This window comes from Acipenser ruthenus, chromosome 8, assembly GCF_902713425.1.
Source record: "Acipenser ruthenus chromosome 8, fAciRut3.2 maternal haplotype, whole genome shotgun sequence".
Taxonomy (NCBI): Eukaryota; Metazoa; Chordata; class Actinopteri; order Acipenseriformes; family Acipenseridae; genus Acipenser; species Acipenser ruthenus.
The window spans coordinates 31,507,051-31,531,821 of NC_081196.1; the positions used below are offsets into that span (position 1 = coordinate 31,507,051).

Sequence of the window (24,771 nt, forward strand, 5' to 3'; positions counted from 1 at the left end):
AACATTCAATTGCTGATTAAGGTCCCAAGGTATATAAATATTATCACAGTAATCAGGGTTAGTATATAAAAAAGGAACAGTATAATGTGATTGCTCTACAAAATACATAGTCTTCAGTAACACTTTCATTCTCATTAAATGTAATTTATTTAATTATACCAATACACATGGAGACAAATATTAGACACAGGACTTGAAGCACTTCTTGTTTGAGTCGATTTATTACCACCTAAAAACAAAACAATCAAACAGTTAACCAGTTGCGGTTTAGCTTTTGAAGATTTCTCATTCATATCACAATACTGTAGATGGTCTGTCCTGCATAGTACACCATTGGTAAGTTAAAACTTCTGAATAAATGAACAGTTGGAAGCAAGCATCCTACAAACAACATAGGATAAGCCAGATGTTGACATATTTTCTAATGATGGGATTTATCTCCAGCCTAGTGCTTGTTGCAGTGCTCACATCTGTACCACTTAATGAATTAGGTTTTCAGAATCACTCTGAAATAATTATATCACTTCATAAATAAAGTTTTCAAAATTGACTGAACTGATCATGCTGTGAAGAATCATTCACTGACTATTACATGAAGACACCTGAACATTTTAATAGTCTATTTTAGTATTTCTACAAATCTTACCTGTAACCTCATATATTTATAATGTATAATATGTTCATTGTTAATTTTAGCGCTACACGGAGAGCAATGCAAGAGGAATGTTTTTGGGGTGTCACATTTCAGTTTAGTTTAGTTTACTACAACTACTAAACATTAATCCATACTAAAGATTGAAATATTAGCCCCTAAATTCATGCAGTAAGCTATTAACTTGCTTATTATTATTTATTTAATTATAACAGTTTACTTTAGTTCATTTTATATAACTTGCTAAATGTGGAGCATTGTTTTAGCAATGTAGTTTAATTACACAATTTCTAAATGCTAGTACTAACTTGAGGCAATACAGTAGGTTACAGTGGTTGAGTCTCCATGCCTGATAGACGGTCTGCAAAGATGCCACTTAGTATTAATTGTGGGCGCTCAACTACAACCGGACTTCTCAGTCACTGCCCACTTTGGCTGGATTTCAACTATCAACCTATAGAAGACAGGCTTACACAGTATATCATTGCCAGCAACTGGCCCACCCAAAGTTATAACTCACAGTGGATATCTTCTAGGGTTATTTCTTTGTTAGCTGACAAGTCCATTAAAAACTTACCAGGCAATAGACATCTATACTACACACCAATATAATAATAAAGCAGACATGAAATACAATATTCTTCTGTGACAGAGAGTGAATTAATCCGAGTCAACAATCTCCCTCCTGACCTGTGAAGGCACGGTATAACATGAACAGTGTGCCCCGGACTGGATGGTTTGACAGTTCATTCCAGGGAAAGGTGGAAGTCGGCCATCCAAAAAGGGGGCAAAGCCACAATACTAGAAGTCAGTGCCTTACTGCATTAGGCGATGTGTCATGCATGGATTGGAGGAGACGTGATTGCACTCGCTACCAAAGGGGGTGTGACTGACGGTATATCAGGGTGTGTGGCCAAGCGATCTGTTCCTTTGTTATGATTGCGAAACGGAGTGCTGGAAGAACCATAAAACGAAACCGTGAGTGTTTGTATTTGTTTTGTCAATCACTGTTTTTTTTGTATTTTCGTAGATGGCTAACAACCGGGAGCTGTTGCTGTTCCAGGCAGCATTAAAACCAGGATTCCAAATACTGCACTAGTCACAAAATAACTATGTATTCACCACCAGCATTGGAGCACAGTGAGGAAACCCTGTTTTGCGTAGCTGTGCAACTACACATTGCTGTGTAGTTGCCAGCATTATGATTTAACAGTGCTAAACCGTGAAAACAAATAAAGAACTGTTAGGACCGTGAACACTGTTTATTGTCGTTGTTTGAGTACTGCACCACCTCTACACCTGCACACTACAAGCCACATTGCCACACCTTCCGTATAGGTATATGAGTTTAATTTAACTTAAGCCCGATTGCACATGTATACATTTGAGCCACTGTTTACCTACTTCACTTTTTTCACTGAACAATAAGCTCCAATTGATATGCGTCAAAGTGGCCTGATAAATCTGTAACTTGACTTGTTTGGATTCACACTTCAACTGTATGCAGCGTAACAGTTTAGAGCCGGGTACATTTTTAATCATTGTTTTTACATAAGGCAAAGTTGTAAAAACACCTCAATGCATGTTTCTTTGAAATCGTAGCAGCAGGGAATACCTCCTTAGCTCAAAGAGAGCTGGAGTGTCAAACAAATTTGGGGGAATGTGAACAAATGTAAACAAACAAACTGGAAACTTTCTGCAAAGAAGGCTTGTTAATTATATTTTAAAATAAAGCCAAACATCATTGTCAAACACTGCTATGCACTGCGGTCATTACCATCTTTATTAGGTTTGAGGGTACAGTTAGCGATCCTTAGTGCTGAACTTTGATGATGTGCCAACATCTTACATAAAGCGAAGCATAGCAACTGTTCCAATAGTAAATCCCCACCCATTCCAGAGAGCTGCAGTGAAACGATTTTTAGATAACGTTTCTCAAGGGTTATATAAATAACTGTGTTGATGAAATACAAGTTGTTCAAATAAGATAAGTGATGACAGCCTATATGTTTTTTTTGGTTCAAATCATTCTGCATAATCGTCATTACATTCCAGTTAACTCCACCTAAATGACAAACTGACAGCAATAAAAATAAACTCCGAAATTACTCTTAATTGTATAACGATGGTAGCAAATTCCAATCTGCAATTAACCTTTTCCATTAAATAAAGAAGTCTTAAAGGCAAGTGGCAAATCTAAACAATTGTTTTGGTTCAATCTTAGACTGCTTTTCACACTATTTTACACGCTAGTGCCTGAAAAAGCTGCTGGTAAAAGGGTTCACAGATTCTGAACATTATACTACACTAGTATACTGTACTTTTTACATATCGTTTGTGTTTGCCCAATATAGCACACTGCAGTAGATACTATAATTCTATTTTATTCTATTTTATTCTTTGAATACAAGTTCCTTTGAGCATAAAAGCATGGACTGCAAACACAGTGGAAAAGCATTAATTCCCATAGCAAACAGCAACAAATAATCCGCCCTCTTAATAACATTGTATATGGATCACTTTAGGATTTCCCATGGGCTATATAATCCCTGAGCAGATTAACGGTTAAAGTTCATAGGTAAGGTAGGTAAGGCCTTTGTCTGACAAAATGATTCAATAACAGAAAAGAGAGCAGAGAAAGAGAAAAAAATAACTTTAACATTAGTCTTTAAGAAGATGTAGAAACATACAGCATATTGTAAAAAAAATGTATATTACATACAATAGAGAGAAACACACATTTTGGTTTGATCTATTATTCACAGAAAATCCTATTCTAAGAGGAGGAATTGAAAAAGCCACTAAAAAGTACATACAAAATGTAACATTTTCAGTAAAAACTCTGGTGGCTTACCAGTTGTCAACAATGCCTCGTTGTCCCAGCTTCAGCTCTTCACAGGGCCTTCTGTTCTCAGAACAGAACCCTCAGCTTCCCAGCATCTGAAGTATAAGAGAGCAGCCAGCCTCCAAGAGGGGAAGCATCTCGACCCGACACAGACTCTGTTACATCAACGGCAGGCACTGGAACGGCTGGTTAAGCTCCTTACGAATTTTGAATTGATTTGGACACCATACAAGAGAGCTTCAATGTGAGTGTAGAATATTCACTTTGCCTTGAGCATCAAATGATCCCACTTCTGCCGCTGGATGATCCAGTGAGAAAGGGGGAAAAAAACACTGCTATCCATGTGTTGCTAGGAAACACTGTGTTTCTGACCTGAATTTTTAGCTAAGTTTGGTGTTACCCTGGAAGCCCAGCTATGTTGTCTTTTTTTTCTTTTGTATTTCGCAATAAAGGATTAGACAGCAGTCAAAGACCAGGCTGAACCACATTAAGGGTTTTAAAACAGCAGTAAAGACCTTTGTGGATAATGATATAGTGATAAGGTGTGAGATTCTCTAGTACTGTACAGTACAAAATAGCTTTCTTCATAAAGGGGCTGTTTGCGTGTCATTGTTTACAAACGTATCACCCCTCCCTTTAGATACACAGTGTGACCTATCTACTTCTGCTCAGCATACTAATGCTCTCTGCGTCAGCTGGATGCCTATCCTAGCACTCAGCACTATGTTCTCACGCAGCAGCCTTCAGCAGAAGGCAATGGATAGGGTCACTTATTGCCTACATGTGCTAACTAGAGTACGTATCTTTTGCTGACAACCACACAACTGGCAGCTGGCACTTAAAAAGCAAATTTTTATGGGTGTGAAATCACAGCTATCTTAACTAATGTATTTAGAAACCTATGCAGTACATGTTTACAACGCCAGACTGCCACCACTGAATCAAAAGAGGGTTTTAAAATGCTGGCAGTATTACAATAAAAAAAAAAAAGAATAAAACCTATTACTTTTAAGGAACATACAATAATAATAATAATAATAATAATAATAATAATAATAATAATATATTATTATTATTATTTATTTCTAGCAGACGCCCTTATCCAGGGCGACTTACAATTGTTACAAGATATTTTTACATACAATTACCCATTTATACAGTTGGGTTTTTTTTACTGGAGCAATCTAGGTAAAGTACCTTGCTCAAGGGTACAACAGCAGTGTCCCCCACTGGGGATTGAACCCACAACTCTCAGGTCAAGAGTCCGGAGCCCTAACCACTACTCCACACTGCTGCCCTATTATTATAATAATAATAATAATAATAATAATAATAATAATAATAATAATAATAATAATAATAATAATAATAATAATAATAATAATAATAATAATAATAATATTGAAATTAATGTTTTAAAATGTACTGTTACTGGTAAAAACAAGGTCCAAAATAAACCATACAAGAACACTGATTCACACGGATGAATAGCAGCCAAGTAACACTGCGGCCATTGTTGGGTAGAAAGAACTCAGGAAGAATAGCCTCTCAGTGCTGAAGTAGAAGGATTCTGTCCAGCAGCCAACTACTTGGAAGACTAATTAAATACTTTTACTGTTCTGCAACCTGATTCAGTTTCCTTTCTCAAAACCGGCACTGATAGACCAGCCTTATGATTATATTTTAATCGACTCTCAGTTTCAGTTTAAAAAAAAAAGGTTCTTGTCAGTTGGATTTCTGATTTAAAAAAAAAAAAAAAAACGTATTTATTGTGTCTTATCAGAAATATAAACTGCGAGCAAATCCCAGGTGGTCCCTAATAAATGTCCCTAATTCAAAATTAGACACCAACACAAAAACTGTAAATTCCTTACAATACACCTTACACAGCATCTCAACAGACAAGCCCTTTTTTTTTGATGTGGGTATTTACAGTACTCTTGATGACATTTATTGAATTGATCTACAAAGTGGCAGATCTAAAAACGTCTACCTGACAATGTATGAGGCAAGAGAAACCTGTCTTTAGCTACAGTGGAAGCCAAAAACAGCTAAAAAACCATTTGAAATATGGCGTGGTACTCTCCGTGGTAAAATGAAGTCAATACAATCTGCAGTTTTGTTAACCTGCCCTGCAACTTCTGCAAATAAATGAATATCCCTTTTCTCATCTGATATTTCATTGTTTGTGTATATTTATGTGAACCTATAGAAGTTGTAAATACATTAATTACTCATTTATTTTCACTTACCGTGCAGCTGTGTGCACGTTTATGACTGAGAAGTAATGAATGGGTTTCTTGTCAACAACACATTTCCCAAGGGTGAAAGTCGACAATGTACAGTAAGAATTATATGTTATGTATTATTTTGTTTATATACTTCAACTATTGTATGAAATTCATTTTGCTGGTTACACAGAACTAGCATTGACCCGCCTCCCATTAAAAAAGTATGAAATGTATTGTTCTTAGAATTATCTTTGTAGAGCACTGAATCAGATGGCACAAAAACATCTGGTTTCCTCATCTAAATTGTTTCAAGAAATATTGAAAACATATGCATGTATTTTGCAAATATTTTTAAAGCAAGCATAGCAGCCAGAACTTCCAGAACCTTACCGGTGCTATAGTTTACAATGGTCATATGACACACATCACCAAAAAAAAAATATATATACATATGCTCATACCGTAGGATACCAACCACTGGAATGAAATATTAAATCTAGTATTTAAAAGTATATGCCCATGTTCAATAAATTCAATACACTGGCCAATTTACAACTATGATATTAACTTACAACTATTGCTAAACTTCTTCATTCGCATGACTTGCACAGGACTAAAAATCAGGTGTCCTCAGAGTTGGTCAAATGCAGAGGATGTCTAGTAACCTCCATGACGTGGATTAGTTTTCATCAAGGAAAGTCGGTAAATTAAAAATGAAATGCAATGCTGTGGCCTGAGATGGAGCTTTTGTGCATGATTTGTAAACAATGAACTGGGTGTAAATAACTAATTTCATTGTACCTTCTTATCAAAGGCTAGAATAACCATTTCATTCCTTGAGTGATGTGCATTGGCATATAAATATCTTCAAATGGATGCTTCAAACGGTGCCAATTTGGCTATGCCCAATCTGTAGAATCTCAGGACATATCACACCAATTCTAATATTATGGTATGTTGTAAAGGCTTGTATTGCTTTGAGGTGAATACCCCAGACATGCTGTATTAAGGGCAGCAGTATGGAGTAGTGGTTAGGGCTCTGGACTCTTCACCGGAGGGTCGTGGGTTCAATCCCAGGTGGGGGACCCTCCTGCTGCTGTACCCTTGAGCAATGGGTAATTGTATGTAAAAATAATGTGCAAAAAATAATGTAATTGTATGTAAAAATAATGTGACATCTTGTAACAATTGTAAATCGCCCTGGATAAGGGCGACTGCTGATAAATAAATAATAATTAATTCTAGCAGCAGTGTGGAGTAGTGGTTAGGACTCTGGACTCTTGACCAGAGGGTTGTGGGTTCAATCCCAGTTGGAGGACACTGCTGCTGTACCCTTGAGCAAGGTACTTTACCTAGATTGCTCCAGTAAAAAAAAACAACTGTATAAATGGGCAATTGTATGTAAAAATAATGCGATATCTTGTAATAATTGTAAGTCGCCCTGGATAAGGGTGACTGCTGATAAATAAATGATAATTAATTCTAACATAACACTGACATGGTCAATTCACACGGGAGTAAAAAGACACAGGACGATGGCCCAGATGACAATGGTCCTTATGTCCTGTAAAAGAATTGGAGGATCTGTGAGAATATTATCTTGGATAAAAATAAATGGACGGTTCACACAGGGCTAAATTTCACCAATGTCAGAAACCACCTGTTTATGTGGTGATTTTGTCCTGTGTGAATCGGGCTATTGTCAGATTACTTGTAATATTTTTACAAAGTTGTGTCAATAAGGATCTGCATTTAACAACAGATATGGAGCACAAACTCCATACATTATAGAGTTATACTATGAACAAATTGAATTGTATATTTAGCAGTGGCAGCTGGTGAACTTTGGGTCAAGTGGGGCGTAGGAGGAAAAAAAAATCGAACAAATGTAGACAGTATAAGACATTTTTGCACCGATTCTTTCTTACCATTGAAATTCTACGAAGATTAATATGCCTTGATGTTATATAAAGCCACATATATTCGCACATGGCTAATTTTTAATATTGCTTTTTGTTTGTTTTCGTTTGTTTACTGTGCAATTTAATTAGTTAAATGTATGTATATTAGCTATATGTACAATGTATATTAATAAAAAACATATTTTAATTACATGCAGTAAAGCGGTTAAATAAATTGAGCGTGATTTATTTTTAGTGACTATACGCATGCATACTCATATATATACACTACCGGTCAAAAGTTTTAGAACACCCCCATTTTTCCAGTTTTTATTGAAATTTAAGCAGTTCAAGTCCAGTGAATAACCTGAAATGGTACAAAGGTAAGCGGTAAGAGGTTAAAAAAAAAAAGTTTAGGTTACCAAAAACTGAAAAATAATGTACATTTCAGAGTTATACAAAAAGGCCTTTTTCAGGGAACAAGTAATGGGTTAACAACTTACAGCTGTTCTGCAGCAATGGAAGTAAATTAAGCCTTGAAAGTTGATGCTAACAATTCCTACAGGTGTCCCAACTTTTGTTGATTACTTACAAACCCTCTGTCTGTATAAAAGCAGTGTTGGAACAGACTGTGTTACTACACCCTCTTAAGCATTATTTGGACAGTATTGTACTGCAGGAAGTAGTATATTGCTCTCATAATGGCGAGAAAAAGGCAATTAACAAAGGAAGACAGACAGACCATTATAACCCTTAAAAGTGTAGGTCTTTCCTTTAGAGAAATTGCAAAGAAAGCCAAGGTGTCAGTGAGTACAGTTTCCTGCACCATCAAAAGGCACTTGGAAACTGGAGGAAACTCTGACAGGAAGAGGTCTGGCAGACCCAAAGCCACAACAGAATCAGAAGACAAGTTTCTGAGAGTCAACAGCTTGCGTGATAGGCAGCTCACAGGACAACAGCTTCAAGCACAGCTTAACACTGGTCGAAGTTAGCAAGTCTCAGTTTCAACTGTGAAGAGAAGACTTCGAGCTGCAGGTTTGACTGGTTGAGTGGCAGTAAGAAAGCAATTGCTAAGATAGCAAAATAAGAAAAAGAGGCTTGCCTGGGTCATGAAGCACCGCCAGTGGACTACTGAAGACTGGAAGAAGGTCTTATGGACCGAAGAATCAAAATTTGAAATCTTCGGTTCATCACGCAGGGTTTTTGTACGCCGTCGAGTAGGCGAAAGGATGGTTCCTCGGTGTGTGACACCAACTGTGAAACATGGAGGAGGAAGCGTGATGGTCTGGGGCTCTTTTGCTGGATCCAGAGTCGGAGACTTGCACAGAGTGAGTGGCACCCTGAACCAAAACTGCTACCACAGCATTTTGCAGCGCCATGCAATACCCTCTGGTATACGCCTAGTTGGTCAGGGGTTCATCCTACAGCAAGATAATGACCCAAAACATACCTCCAGGCTATGTCAGAACTACCTTAGAAGAAAAGAACAAGACGGTAGGCTTCAAATCATGGAATGGCCAGCACAGTCTCCAGACTTAAACCCCATCGAGCTGGTTTGGGATGAACTGGACAGAAGGGTGAAAGCAAAGCAACCTACAAGTGCAACACATTTGTGGGAACCTGTGCAACAGTGTTGGGAAGAACTTTCCGAATAATATTTGATTTCCATTGTAGAAAGAATGCCACGAGTGTGTTCGGCTGTTATATCTGCAAAATGTGGCTACTTTGATGAGTCAAAAATTTAGATTAAATTTAGTTAAACAAAACGATTCCATGATTTCTTTTTTATCTCCAATTGTTTATTTGTTCTATGCTTTAATTTCAGAGTACATTGAGACATTAAACTGCGTAAATTTCAATGAAAACTGGAAAAATGGAGGTGTTCTAAAACTTTTGACCAGGTAGTGTGTGTAAATATATATATATATATATATATATATATATATATATATATATATATAAATTATGAATTAGTCATTTAGCAGACGCTTTTATCCCCCTTACAGACTAGGGGGTGAACTATGCATCACAACTGCTGCTGCAGAGTCACTTACAATAGGACCTCGGTTTTATATATAGTCCGATTAGAAAGTAAGTTTCCCATATCAACGCACCATATCTCACAAACAGTAGGGCATAGGAAGGTGAAATTGCATACGGTTGTTAAGTGAACCATGGGGACGCAAATGCCAGTTATTAATTTTTGTCAGTAGCGTATTTCTGTTCTACAGTGCTGTGGGTATAAATAGTCCTGTCACTCGCAAGGCAGCTCAGCCAAGCAACATGAAAGTGTGCAGAGAGGTGAACTGGTCAAGTTTTTTTTTTACAGCAAAGTAAGCAATGCCAAGGCAGCTCTCAGGGAATACAGTAGAGTGCATAACATCTGCAACAGGCCGTGTTCAAGAGTTCCTGCTCACAAGTTCATCAAAAAATGTGAAGAATCAGGTTGCACCTGTGATAAGCCTCGTAGTGGCAGGCCACCGACACCAGCTCAAGTTGTCACTGAGATCAGCCATGCTGTAGCAGAACAACCCAGCACAATCCAGCACGTGCACGTGCTGGATTTACCCAATTCAACTGCTCGTAAGGCTCTTCATTCAACTCAGCAGATGTTTCCACAAAATCTGCATCATGGTCAAGCATTGGAGGAGAAGGATTTCATCAGACGTGTCGATTTTGTGTTGCAGTTCTTGGCACGACTGGAATTGGATATCCAGTGGCCTGCTAATATCCTGTGGACGGATGAAGCGTACTTCACCCTGTCTGGAAGTGTGAACACGCGCAACTGTGTTATCTGGTCGAGACAGGCAACATTTGCGAGACCTTTACATGATGTTAAAGTGAGAGTGTGGTGTGGCTTTATGGCTAACTTTGTTACTGGACCGTTCTTTTTTGATGAGCCATCAGCAAGGGGACCTCAAACGTGCACAGTCACTGCTGCATGATACCACACCATGCTGACACCCCATGACATTCCTATGTTACAGCAACAAAATGTGATAAACACTACAGTCTTCATGAAGGATGGTGCCCCTCCGCATATTGGTAACCAGGAGAAACGCGTCTTGCAGGAGCACTTTCAGCACATAATCATTTCACGTCACTTTCCTTGTGAATGGCCACCTCGTTCACAGGACCTTACATCAGCAGATTTCGGGTCACGGGGGTATTGAAGTCACGCATGTACCGAGGGAACCCTCACACAATTCCGGTCCTCAAGGACGCCATTGTCCGGGAGGCAGCCAGCATACCTGATGAGATGCAATTCTGTCTGTCTGCCACTGAATTGGGTGATGTATCCCTCTACCGTGGTCCTATTGCCTACTATTTTCCTGTTTGCACACCTTTAAACCTGAAGAATTTTCACTGCAGGTGCTGTACGTCTTGGTTTAAATAGGCCCAGTGGCATAACTTTGGTTTCAAAAGTTTGTGTGTGGGAGGGCAGTTTCTATAGGTGGGGCATTCAGTAATAAAATGTGTAAATGCTGAATGGTACTACTGATGGAAACATTTTCTAATGTGTTTTAAACAGTAAATTCAACTTTTAGAAGGACAGAATGGATTTAGTTGCAGATTAAAAAGATGATGCATTTGGGAATTCAATTAACATGTTTTCATGCTGTCACTTCATGTAACTGCCCAGTTTAAACATGTTCAATAAAAGTAAACAAGAAAGCAAGGGATTAATAAAATTACTGTACCATTAAAAAGCTGAAACAAGATTTCTCGGGTTAACACGCATGTTGCAAATTTTGTATATAGTCATCTCAGTGTTGTCCCTCTGTAACCACATTAATGTGACTCTTGTCCCACAAAACATCCTCAAACTTAATAGAAAGTCAGATAGAACCAGGGTGGAGTGGAGTGGCCATCGGTCAGTACCAGAATGTGATACCCATACTTAAATAACACAACTGTTCAAACAATAAAAAGTTAATTTATTTCTGTTAGATGGTACCAGTGACAGTGCCAGACTTTCCCTGATGATGGGGCAAAGAGGGGCAGAACTACATCCTACTTTGCGCAGGCATGCAGAAAATACATTTAAATCATTTTCTGTGTCAGATAAGTGGACCTGTGTGAACAGCAGGCATTTAAACTTGTGCTGTATGTATTTTACCCTTGAAAAGGATTACAAGAAAGTGAAATTGGCATGATATATTTTCTTAGAACCAGCACACACAGGAACATCTTGTATGAAAACCGGGACTGGGATTGTTCAACACAGACGTGTCGTTTTTGGAACACTGATAAACTTAAATTAATGAAACACAAATAGAGATGCGAGAGTCTGTGCGATGTATTTAATTAAACAACAAAAACTATTTTGAATAAGCAATATGTCATGATGAATTTGATATAATAATTGTGTAAAAAGTGCTTGGTAAAGTTATAAGCTCAAGAATATAAATTTGTCCAGTTGATAATATAGTTGAAATGTTAAAAATAGCGATACAGGGATCTTTGTTCTAAGGTAAGGTAGAGGTGCATCAATATATTTTCATAAGTGAAAAGCGTCCCTCTTAGTGCTTGCTTAGGTTAACATGAGACAGTGTGTAACTTTGTATGGCTTTGCTTACTTAAAAACAGCAATAGAAAAGAAACCTGACTTAGTAATTTCACTTGGGGGGGCTATCTGACTTTCTATTAAGTTTGAGAATGTTTTGTGGGAATAGAGTCACATTAATGTGGTTACAGAGGGACGACACAGTGACGACTATATGTCATAACATAAATGCAAACATGTAAACTAATTTAAGCTCCTAAAAAATAGACTGTATGTGTTATTTTACCCCATTTCTGTTCACAATTACCCTCTGTGTGCAGTAAGTGGGGTTAAAGTGAACAGTGAATTAAGTGTGGTATCATTATTACAATTACACAATCAACTACCGGTTATTTATTGAAAAAAAAAACAATATTAAAAGCATTTAGCGAAGAGCATTTGTCTCTCTACTAGTAAATAAATTGGTGAAACATTTAAAAAGTACTTTGTTTGTATTAATTGGCACCTGGCTTCAATAAGGTTGACCTAATAAGGTGGTCAAGCGACCCTGTTTTCATAAGTCCCCTGGCAATGAACTTGGTAAAGTCAGTTAAATCACCACGCAGATTTTTGATGAGTTTAGCTTTTTCTTTGGCAACTATAATACATTTTTCAGTTTTACAGTTCAGCCACATCAAAACGTCAGTTTCAATGGAAGCACTAAGAACATGTATAGTGTAAAGTGAATGTATTGATGAAAAATATATGTTTAAAATCAACAGTTTATTGTATTTTATCCAAATATAATATGAAAGGTTGATAGGAGGCTAGGTGGCTATGATACAAGTTTAAAGAGGATTAGTGAACATTTCAGCCAGGTGGGGCGTGACAGACCGGCAGATGGACAGACCATTTTGGAAGAGGGCCAATTATTAGTATGCTTACCAGATAAGGTACAGTAAGTGCTTAGGAAATGGTCCTCAATATAACATGTTCATTAGGAATGGGGTTAAAAATAGCCACAAGCCAGCTGGGGTATAGTAAAGTATTTTCTTACAATTAAATATTAACTAGGTTTGAAGAAAAAGGGAACCCTCTGCTGTCCTAGGCTTGTCAAATGCCATGTGCTTTTGCCTGTTTAGAAGTATTTCATGTTCGACAAAGAAAGCCTTTTTTTTAGCACTCTGTTTTCAAATATGAGTGCCAAGTATTTGTACAGCTTAAAAACGCAATACATCTGTGATACTGTGGCAGGGCAAAAGCCCTGCACGTGTAAATAATGTATTGTATTGTGTGTATGTATAGTTTAAAAATATATATAGAATAAATGTGCACTAGATATGGCAGGTTTTTGCAGTTATAAATAAAGTTGTGAAGTTTTGAATTTAAGTTTGGCAGGGATGGGGTTAAATCCAACTCTGCCAAATCCATGTGCAGAATGTGGCTGGGGCTTAATTGACTAATTGATGATCAATTAAGCCCAGCCACATGGTATAAAAAAGGAGCTGGAAAGCCAGTTTGGTTGGTTTTTGTTTCAGCAAGCATGCAGCCTCACTATTGTGTGGAGAGCCAGTGTGAGTGAGTTGTATAGGGATTAATTTAGGGGATTTTGATCCCACCCCAGTTTATTTTAGTGTGTCAGAGTAGGTTCCGGAGCGGGACCTCCCTTTTAGTGGGAGCAGCGCTAAGCCAGTGTGTGGCAAACTTTTGTTTTTAGCTGTTTCTCACTGTGTTTTGTTTTGCATTTTTTTGGAGCTCTTATTTTTATTACGCTATGTCTGTGTATGTCCTCCTGCACTAGGGCTATCATTGCTGGTACCCTAGTGGCAGCCACCTGTCATAACATTTTGTTTACTTTAATAAAATCGTGACGCCTGAGTGGCATTGTCAGCTGCATCCCTCTGTCTCTCTCTCATCATTCAGCGGACACCCACAATTAAAGTAGCAGGTACTAAGACCCCCTGTTACAGATACAAAAAGTGTTTATCTAATGAACTGGTTGCCAACCTAAATTAAAAAAAAATAGTAATCAATATTAGTGATGATTATTTTTTAACTTTCCCAATAAACTGGTTCGGGATGGGCACGAGGAAGATATTTGTACCAAATACAAATGATCACATTTTATTGTAACATTTTATTTAAATTTCGATCACACGTCACCAGCAGAGTAAAGATCTCATATTCAAAACCTAATTTTATCAAATTGAAAATAAATGCAACACTAATTATTTGAGACTTCACATATTAGTAATAAATACACATATTTTATCAACATCAAACTCATAACTCACCTTTCCATTAAACTAAGCAGCAAGGCATGTCCAAGTGGGTTCAGTGCATTTTCCACAGTGGGTCCAGTTCGCAAATTCACAGTGGATGCAGCCACTTGTCCTGGGTTCTTCAGCTGAGCGATGACTTCACAACTAAGTATGTTGATATAATACCAGACAGATCACAATTCTTGAGCGTGTTGGAGATATTATTAGGTTAGGTTGCATGGTATTAGTTTTGTACAGTTCAGCAAAGACTGCAATTCTTGAGGAATTTGTTGCCCAAATTTGTCAACAATTTAAACTGCTTGCAGAGAGAAGTTACCTCTAATTCCCCATACCCTGGAGGAGGCTCAGCTGGCCAGTACTCAAGAACTCGTATCTGTTCGATTAGAGAGACATAGCTGGATTGAGTCTGGGGTGCTGAACAAGATCCTTTAGATGAAGATGTCGTGAACATCCAACGTTTCAGATTGTTAATGAGATGGGTAAGAAACTGCTGATGATTGATGATAGTAATTTTGTTGTTATAAGTTAACAAAACAGTTCCAAATGTTCCTTCTTCAATTGCAATTTCAGCCTCAAGAGTTTTGGTACCCAGGCGCTTTTTTTTTTGTCCTACAAAGAAGCTCATGCTGCAATGGATCAGTTTGTCTGCGTACACAGTGCAAGTTCATTCAATGTATTTTACATGAGAGCTAAATCCAAAAGAAACTGCTTCCAAGACAATCTTTTAAACAAAGCTTTATATGATTTTTTGTCTGATAATGAACTTCTTTCATCAGTTATAGTAAAATTAAAGTGAGCACACAATACTTCATAGTTGTGCCACACGGTGTAAATGGTTCAAAATGAACTTGCTACCAATCTGGTGCTTAAAATACAACCAATCTTTATAATTTGCTGCTCTAGTTCAGAAGACTCATCTTCAAACACACTGCATAACATTTCAACCAAGGATCTGGCCACTAATGACATCCAGAGAAGCTAAGGCAGGGACAGCTAGACAAAATGGCTGATGGTTTCATCAGAGGGGAGAGCACATGTGATGTTCCGAGATTGATTGTGAAAGAATAGGACTCCAACAATTTTATCTACAATGTTCAAAGGAAAATAAAGGCAAGGAGGCAACCGTGAAGGTATCACAGCATATGAAGCGGGGAGTCCGGGGATATCCAAAGTGCCTTGCAGCAAGAGCTGATGTCCTACCTACACTTGCTGATATTAATGGAATTCTACGAACCCTGTTCCACCAAATGTGAAAATGTATGGAAGTTACTGTCTGGTGATAGATGGGCAGGCACTTGTGGTAGCAAGAGGACAAGCTTCTGGTGCCACAGATATTCATACCCTTGCAGACACATTTGTGAATTCAGTGCTACCAGAATTAAGTCAAGACTGGTACAGGTCTGTTTCTCTTCCCAGCAACTGGTTCATTTTTTTAGCCCAGCATGAAAACAAGGCAGATCTGGCTCAGTTCCTTGGTGACCAACTTCTGACAAATGCTGCTTACAAGAAAACCCTGGTTGTTTCTGGGTGCTTTAAAGAGGAGGATAACGCTCAGTCATCAAATAAAGACACTGACACAAGCTCACCATGTGACTCTGATTGCTTGTAGAACTTGACAGCATGACATGATGCAAGCAGTGGATGAAAACCGGAAATAAAAAACCCAAATCCATTTCAGTAGTTTCTATCAGCCAGAAACTACTATTTAATGAAAGAGTATTTGAAACTCTGTTTTCCTTCCATACAGTCAGGCTGTGACACTGTATCCCACCTTGTCAGTCATACTAAGACAACAGCATGGAACAGCATTTAGTACTGCCCATAATCTTCTAAAGATCTTGGAAAAGGGTGACCTTGATAACGAAACAGTCAAAGCAGTAAAGAAGTTCATGTACAGATAGCAAGAAGTGGAGAGTTGCCACAAACAAGTGATGTCTTGCTCTTTCACATCCAAAAGGCTCACTCCAAGCCAACTGCTCCTATCCAAGACAACCATCGCCAAGTACCATGGACTGGACAAATGACAATAGCCAACTAACACCAAAGCTAATGTGACTTGCTTCGATTCCAGAGAGCTGTCCAGAGAATATCACATCTGGATGCATGTTCCACAGATGTGGATGTTGAAAACTGAAAATTGAAATTGCAATGTACAGGAGCATGGGGATGTGCAGAAAGTGAAGATAAATGCAGATTCCACATTTAATAAAACAATGTTGCAATCCTGGAGAGCTATATAAAGATTTGTTTTTATTATGTGGAAGGAACAACGACTGTACTATACTGTGGACTTTATTCAATCAGCATGACATTTCTAATTTAAATGAACAGTTTTTGTAAATGGTGTCTCTGCTGAGTTTGTACAGTTCAAAAACATGGGATTAGACAATTCTATAATAAATATAACAAGAATTCAAAAAATGTTTTATAAGAGGGCAAGGCCTAGATCCAGTTCCCAGGCTATACTGTAGGATTTGTTGTCTGCAATATTCAATTCTATGGTAACCAAGGTGAATTGAGTTCCACCCCTTATTCAAACCTTAGTATTTTTTGTGATCTCTTGTACTTCCTATTGACTCAATTTCTCAACTTCTGAAATACTTTGAGGTTATGGGTAGTAATGCCTATAACTCAATAAAACATGCAATAGTCGTGTATTTCCTAATAGTAAATGCAGCATATAAAATCCAAAAACAAATATTTCAATCTTTCTCAATGATGGGGTTTCCATGGAAAAATAAAAATTTGGTAGTACCTTTCAGGTTTTTGGATTTCCATGTAGTTTCTTTTTGGGAGAGGAATTCTCCTTCCAAATGCAAATGGCCTAATTACTATTAAATTGCGCTGAAATGCGATTTACCCACCCTTTTCAGCAGTACCATGTATTGGCCTCGCACTTCCTATAGTGTTAGGAAACTGCATGAATGTGCATGAATGTGCATGAATGTGCATGAATGTGCATGCTACGTCACGTTCTCAACTACATGGAAACCCCGCCAATGTCTTCAAGTATATACCATTCATTACAGTATGTTTAAAGGAAAATGGCAATGAAGCTATAAACAGAGGTTGCTTCCTAGACGCAAAATAAATCCATTGGACGGAAAAATATTTTGGCTTCCGTTCACAGGATGCACAGAATGGTAAAGGGATGCAGACATGCACAAAATGACCATAAAATACTTGCTTGTTTTAAAAAAACTGCAATATAACAGCATTGAGATTAAGGTACACTCCAGTCCTGTAGGTGGCAGCAAAACGCCTCATATTTGGCTTACACAGCAATATTAAGGATATTACTTTAGGCCCTGTCCATATTACATAAAATCTGGAGAACTGTACTCAAAAACGTTTTAATTAATCCAGCTCAAAGCGTCCACACTGAAGTACTGTGTCATGTTTAGTCGGGCGTAATGCGTACACACTATTACTATTAAAATAGTTCAGTTACAGTTCCTAGCAGTGCAATCAACAATGGAAATTAATATGATAGTATCCCACCATGCACTGTATTTTATTTTAAAATAATGTGCTATGCCCCATATTAACAGAGATCCATATTGCTAAGAAATAAAAACAGTATTTTGGAAAAAGTATTTTTAATTCATTTTTCCACATAATCAGGTGACAAAAAAATTAGCTGATTCTGTTTCATAATTAAACTCAGAAAAAGCTGCTAATTACTGTGGCAAAGTGGTTAACAGTGTGCAGGTGCAGACAGACAAATATAATCCAGGTGCAAAGTAGTTCAATGAGTTTGTATATCCAGTGCCTGACGGCAAAACAAACAGTAAACAATAAATGACGGTAAGTAATACAGTGGCGTGTATGACTGGTCAACGGCAGAATAGTAAACCCAGAGATGAGAAAACTATGTAATATTATTTAACAACTCTTCCACAATACCAACCTTTGCCCCTTGCTATGGCAGCTGTTTCACTGGGAGGGTATGTAATTTGCATATAGATCATAAACAACATTGGGCTGGTTTTAAACAAGTGAATCCCATGAGTAAAGCCATTAAAGAAAACCCAGGTTAAATAAAAATAATAAAAACCTAGGTTAAATGAGTAACTTCTACCGTGCCATCTCAGCTCAATTCAAAAGATGAACCCAGCAAGCCCGAGAGCAACTTGTTTGCTTTAATCTATCTTGATTGCATTTGCTTATTTTGTTTTGCAAATTACATGCATAACCTTTTGCTGCTTCAGGTGGTACTGATCACATTTTGCCTGTTTCAACTGTTATGTGCAAAGGGAGGCACTGTAGCGTTAACTAAATACATGAAAGCCAACAAAATAATTAAAGTAAATGTTCCCTAAAATTAATTCCCTTCACTTCATGGCCTACATTGTTGGTGAATGTACATTTCAATTTTAATGTTTTAGCAATGACTTATGGGTGTTCAGAATGTTTAAGTTTTTAGATTATTTAGATGATGTTTCTTAAAAGAGAAAAAAAATACTCTCAAGAAGTTTCCAAAATATCCAGATATAAGTTTAAAGTAGTTTAACAGCTGGTTTCACAGAACCTCAATTAGCACTTCTTGGCCTACCTACCTAGCCTTACTTAAATAAACATTAGGTAGTCCAAGGTTAGTGCTAATCTGTGTCTGCGTCATAATTGTTCATATAATCTAACAACCCAAAATGTATTATAAAATGGTTGACTGTCGGATATTAGTGCAACATTAAGATGGTTAGAAAGAACTGTAAAACGGACAACGTAAAACGCAAAACTTGAACTTTGCACTAAAAATCAGACAACTAAATCAACGGATCTGCTCGTCAGTTTTAACAATACTGTGTACTAAAGTTATATAATGACGCACACACTGAGGATAGATTACATACCCATCATGCCAGGTCAGAATAAGGTGACTGATAAAGTCGTTCAGTCAACAGCATAAAGAAAAACATACCAACAATGCTGAGACTTGACAAAGTGCAACAGTTTAAGTTTTTTTTTTTTTTTTTTTTTTTAAAGAAACCAATAATATAATGTATGATGTTCCATATCATACCAATGCTTTTATATCATTCTCACATTGCAGGTAAGAGGCACAGTAGTGAAGAGGCAGGTAGGTAGCTAAGACATATAACATGTCAGCTCAGTGTTTTGTCAACAGGATTGATTAAGTAACATACATCATCCCTGTATGTATTTATTTTTGTTTGTTTAGTAACAACCAGACACAAACAAAAACAATGCAATTCCTGGTAACACTGTAAGGGGAATGCCACCTCTGGCAGAACGGTGTGTAAACATGAAGTTAAATTAATATGTGGAAAAATGAATGGATTGTAAGGAATAAGTATACATGAATTACATAACATAACAGGATTCTGATATGTGAATTACAAAATAAATTGTTAATAAACAGTTCATTTTTATTAGACAATACCAGCATTCCAGGTCCAGAGAATGTGAAGTTACTATATGACAAGAGGTTAAATAAATGTCTCTACAAAATGGTTCATTCTTACTGGATGGTGATCCTGCTTACTATTAGATGTGACTGAAGAACAAGGAGCTCAATTGCCTTTCCCAGAGTCACACAGCAAGAATATCAACATTTGGGCTCTAAATTCCAACAGTTGTAAAGCCAGTACACACAAGCCTATGTGCTAAATGCTTATTGTGTTCTTTAACAAATCAGTTTGGTTTGTTGGCCCTGCAAATTATAAGAGCAAAGTCAAACTGATGAGCCTTCAGTAAAATCTCTAGATCAGTTCTCTCTCTCTATATATAAAAAAAATCTATTTACTTATATATCATTATTTACATAAATGAGATGGATAGCAACAACTATATGTATTTCAAAACCTTGTACTGTGAAGTTTAAAAACATTTTCTTATTTATAAAAATTGGCTATTTTATACTACTTCAACCTGACATCTGTGAAATTAGTTGTTTCATTGATCAGGCACTAATTACATGAAAATTAAAGTTTAAATACACTTTTGCATTAAAAACACACACACACACACACACACACACACACACACACACACACACACATCAAAGTACTGGACTTTATGCCAGGCAGAATCAATTTTCATTACTTTTAAGAATTAAAAAGAAGATACTAATCATCTATAAAGCATAGCATGTGAAATGGGAAATGTGAAAAGAGTTGAATGTTCAAGCATAAAAATTTGGAGGAAGCAGATGCGCTCTTAGCCAATCATATTCTTCCATTTCTTCAACTGGCTTGCATGGAACGGTGAGTAAAGCCATCTAATAAAATAGCCAAGGGTACCATGCCTCCCCTCCCTTTTTGCATGTTTTAGCCAATCACTGGACATGTGCCCTCCCACATTGATGACCTTGGATGCTCATACTGAGAGTGAAAGGAATGAAGTGCAGTTTAGGACGTAGCGAATGTGAAAAGATTGATTCGTTTAAATTGTAATACATTAAAAAAATATCCCTATTGTTTCTGTTTGTTTCTTCAAATTACAATGTATCTTGCTCCTGAGTTAAATTTTGGCTGAACTGCTTACTTTTTAATAAATAGTTTCATATGTACAGAACGGTATATCATTATTTTGTTGGTTACTTATTTAAGCTTAGCAAATTAAGTCAATAGAATGTGCTTGATTTGTACCTGCCTTTCTCCTGCCTTAACAACATTTTTTAGGAAATATTTTATGCAAGTGAAGTGTCTTGAAATCTAAATGCTATATTAATGTTATACCTGCGAAGTCTCCCCCTCCGCTCGCTCACTGTACATCTTAATTCAGCTGCTGGTGTAGTGTTATAAAGTGGTACATCATCACAATGTGGTACGCGTACCAAAACTTGACCTGTGTAATGTTAGAAAGTGGTACGCTGTGAGATTTTGGTACAGGTGCAATCAATTGCGATGTGATGTGTTTTCTTATTATCAAGGTACATTTACCATTAAGTATACGTACTTTTTTTGCAAACTTAAACTCGAAACAGACAATCAATTTCTCTAAAAAGAAAAAAAGACAATTCACGACCAATGAGACAAAATGAGAAGTCCACCGCAGTTATAGAAGTAAAAAAATGTCCAAAACCCAATGTATTGCATATGATAAATATTTGCATATTATTTTCTTAATGGTGGAAATAAAAAAATAAAAAAATGAATACGACCGAAAACAGCATAAAGTACCAGATTGGATGGGCACTTCCGTTCTTTCTAAGCGGAAGTTGTTTATAAGTTGTTTAGTCATGCGTGAGCAAGCGCAGTGCGTTGCATACCCTTTTTTATACACTTACCTGAAAATAGCACTACACCAGCCCCCAAAAAAACCCTGGTTTTGTATTTTCAAAAGTTGTCAGGTATGGTTATATACAGTGGATTTTTAAACATATACTGTCAGTGTAACAGTTACATTTATTAGAATAAACTATGATGGGCTACTGTTTTCTCTGCTGGCTAGTGTAGAAAATTCCTTTTAACAGCAGCCTTAAATTGGGGTAAAACGTTACACTAGATCAGGGGTCTCCAATCCTGATCCTGGAGGGCTGGTATCCATCCTGGTTTTTATTATAAGTGTAATTGGTCCAATTAATTAATTTAGGGTACAGTTTGAACAAAAACCAGGAGGGACACCGGCCCTCCAGGACCCAGGATTTGAGACCCCTGCACTAGATCCTACTGCTGCTGGGGGCGTAAGGGGACCCAAAGCCATCAGCCTTTTTTCTGACTCTGCATTTTTATGGGCCACTGGTTGCCTTTTGATTTCTACAAAATTAGAATGTTAACCAATAATAAACCAGTTTTACGCTATATACGCATGTTATTTCAGCAGAACCTAACCAAAAGTCAACAGCTGCAATTGGAATCGATCCAACAAGTTACCTGGTACACTGCTGTAATAAGATAATCACCATTTACCAGTGTGTGTCTTGAAGAAAGTCTTTACATTTCTTGATTTCTTACGTTTTACAGAAAGTTGAACGTCTTAAACATCTTAAAAATCTAGAAACAGAACACATGTAGTGTACAGTAACAACAACAACAACAACAACAACAACAACAACAAAAATAACATAAAGTATATTAATCAACGGCGATATCTTTCGTTTGGTTTTGCATTAGGCAAAATTACTAGTTTTGTGATAGTGTCGTTAAAATCTTAATCAGCTCGTCAGCGCAAACGTGCAGTTAACAACGGAGCAAAGTGCGTACCTACTGACAATACTGTATTATTTTTGAGACAGCGAACACAGAATAAAATAAATACTTTCCAATACTGTGTGTGCCAATGGCTTTGCATTCATTCATATACATACGTCACGTTTCACTACACAACACAGTGTAGAATGTTTACACCCAGTAAACATTAAACAATACAACATCTAACGTAAAAAAATATATATAGGATGGCAGCACTGTTAAATTTGCTACACAAATATTTCGGCTTTTGCGTTGAAGTTACCCGGAAAAGAATTCGAACTTCCCAATCTATACTATTCTAATGCAAAGACAACGACACATTTGAGTTTGTTATTTCATTTACCTTATGCAATCGACCCTGTTGCTGTTCTTTTTCTTTATGCCATTAACATTTTCCAAGAAATGCGTTCTCCTTTCAGTTCACAGTGAGTGTTGCAGTGTTTTCGTGGGCAGGTCTTAGGGTAGGACAAGGAGCCAATGGAGGGGACAAACTACCCCAGTACCACTGCCAAGCATTGCTGTCAGGTGCACAGCTACCTCCAGGGAAAAACATGTACTCCAAGCACGCAGCCACCAGTGAACAGGATTGGCTTTTTTTGCATCTGACAATGACAGCTGATGTTGTTATTGAAAAGCTATAGGAGTGCATTCACTTTGATGTTTTTATTTTCCTGATCAAAGAGTCAGGGTACAACTTCTGGTCAAGGTAGGGGTGATGGATGCAATTTTTGTTTTGTAGCCTACTTTTTAATATGCGCTCCAAAAATAAATAAATAAATAAAGTAGCCAGCAAAAAAATAATAGGGATTTTATTGTGTATAGTGTAAATCAAGTGTTTAGATTTGGACATTAATCTAATGCAAAAGACTATAAACACATGTTATTATTTATGTACTTTTTTTGCAAAGCATAGACTACAAACACTTCATAAATGGGTTTATAATCTGTTCATGAGATTTATGTTTAATGGTTTTACAGTGAGACTGGTTATTTTGATATAAAAGACACCAATATATACATATTCTTGCTAGTTTTATTATAGCAGTGACATTGCTTTTCTGCTTGTAAAAAATTAACAAGACTGACAGGCTAATTTGAGAAGAACAAACTAATTATGAGCAATTGGTATTAAACATTTTTTATATGTTTACATACTTTTACATACTAATTACAATTACTGAATCCAGAAAGGGTCGACATTTTCCAGCTCTTGTTGCACCCTTAAAAGAAACACTCACAAGTCAGTTTTCTTCTCTTTGTTGGAACTTTATTTAGCCTCGGCTCGAGTTGACTTTTTAAAGCAAGGCGTATCATTTCTTTACATCCAAACAGCATACTTGTTCCTACTCATCTAGAGAGCAGTGTCCCGTTCAGTGATGGTAAAGCTTTTACATTTTAGCTATATTTTCTTTTTTCTTTCTTTTGCAGTCTCTGTTAACACTCGTGTATACTCTCTTCATTCCACTTAATCTCCGACCTTTCACCTCCTGTGTATCCTAATTGTTAATTTCTTAAAGGAACAGTGCTCCATTACGATGCATCTTTATATGTCCAACTCAAGAATAGCAAATGCAACCAAACTAGTATAATAATAAAGAATGCATGAATGTTTGAGCTATTTTAACTATTTTAAGGATGCTAACTTTTAGTTTTTAACATTAAACATTTTAATACTTAGTATTTTCTAGGGCTCAACAATGCCATTGGTTATCCATTACAGTACCACTATACCTAATCGGTACATGTGTGCTATTGTATTAGTACCACTGGGAAATACGATATCCTTTATATTGCCATTGCTAAAGTCTCCTAATGGTTCTGCTAGGATTTCTTTAGAGTAATACATGGTATTGAAACTGATCTCCCAGTGGTATTTTCAAGACTCTTCTGTACCAAATGAATGCTACCTGTTCTGTCTTTTTAATTACTAATATTGTGCAACTAAGTATGCAATTTTTGGACAGGAGATCAAAGGCTTATAAATTATTATGATTATTATTTTACCCCCAATTTTCTCCCCAATTTAAAATGTCCAATTATTTTTCCTCACCTCAGCAATTCCCCACACAGCTCAGGAGAATGTTAGGTTATTATCATAACCCTGGCTCCCTGAAATAGAAATATAACCATTACCTCATGGAATATATCTCTTATAGCCTGAATTACCCGAGAACTTTTATCAAAGCTGTACCTTTTAAGAGCCCCGTATGCCTCTGAT

General features: G+C 37.0%; 1 protein-coding gene across 2 annotated transcripts in view; it reads right to left on the reverse strand.

The window, feature by feature from the left end:
- Positions 1 to 23,085, reverse strand: part of LOC117407304 (CRACD-like protein) — a 71,069-nt gene extending 47,984 nt beyond the window's left edge. The window contains exon 1 of one of the 2 annotated variants that reach the window (XM_034012165.3): positions 22,897 to 23,085. The gene's annotated coding sequence lies outside the window, so the exon portion shown is untranslated. Of the gene's footprint in view, positions 1 to 3,506; positions 3,902 to 22,896 lie in introns of those variants that run through there. The other variant, XM_034012164.3, reaches the window with a different exon arrangement.
- Between the last annotated feature and the right edge of the window lie 1,686 nt (positions 23,086 to 24,771).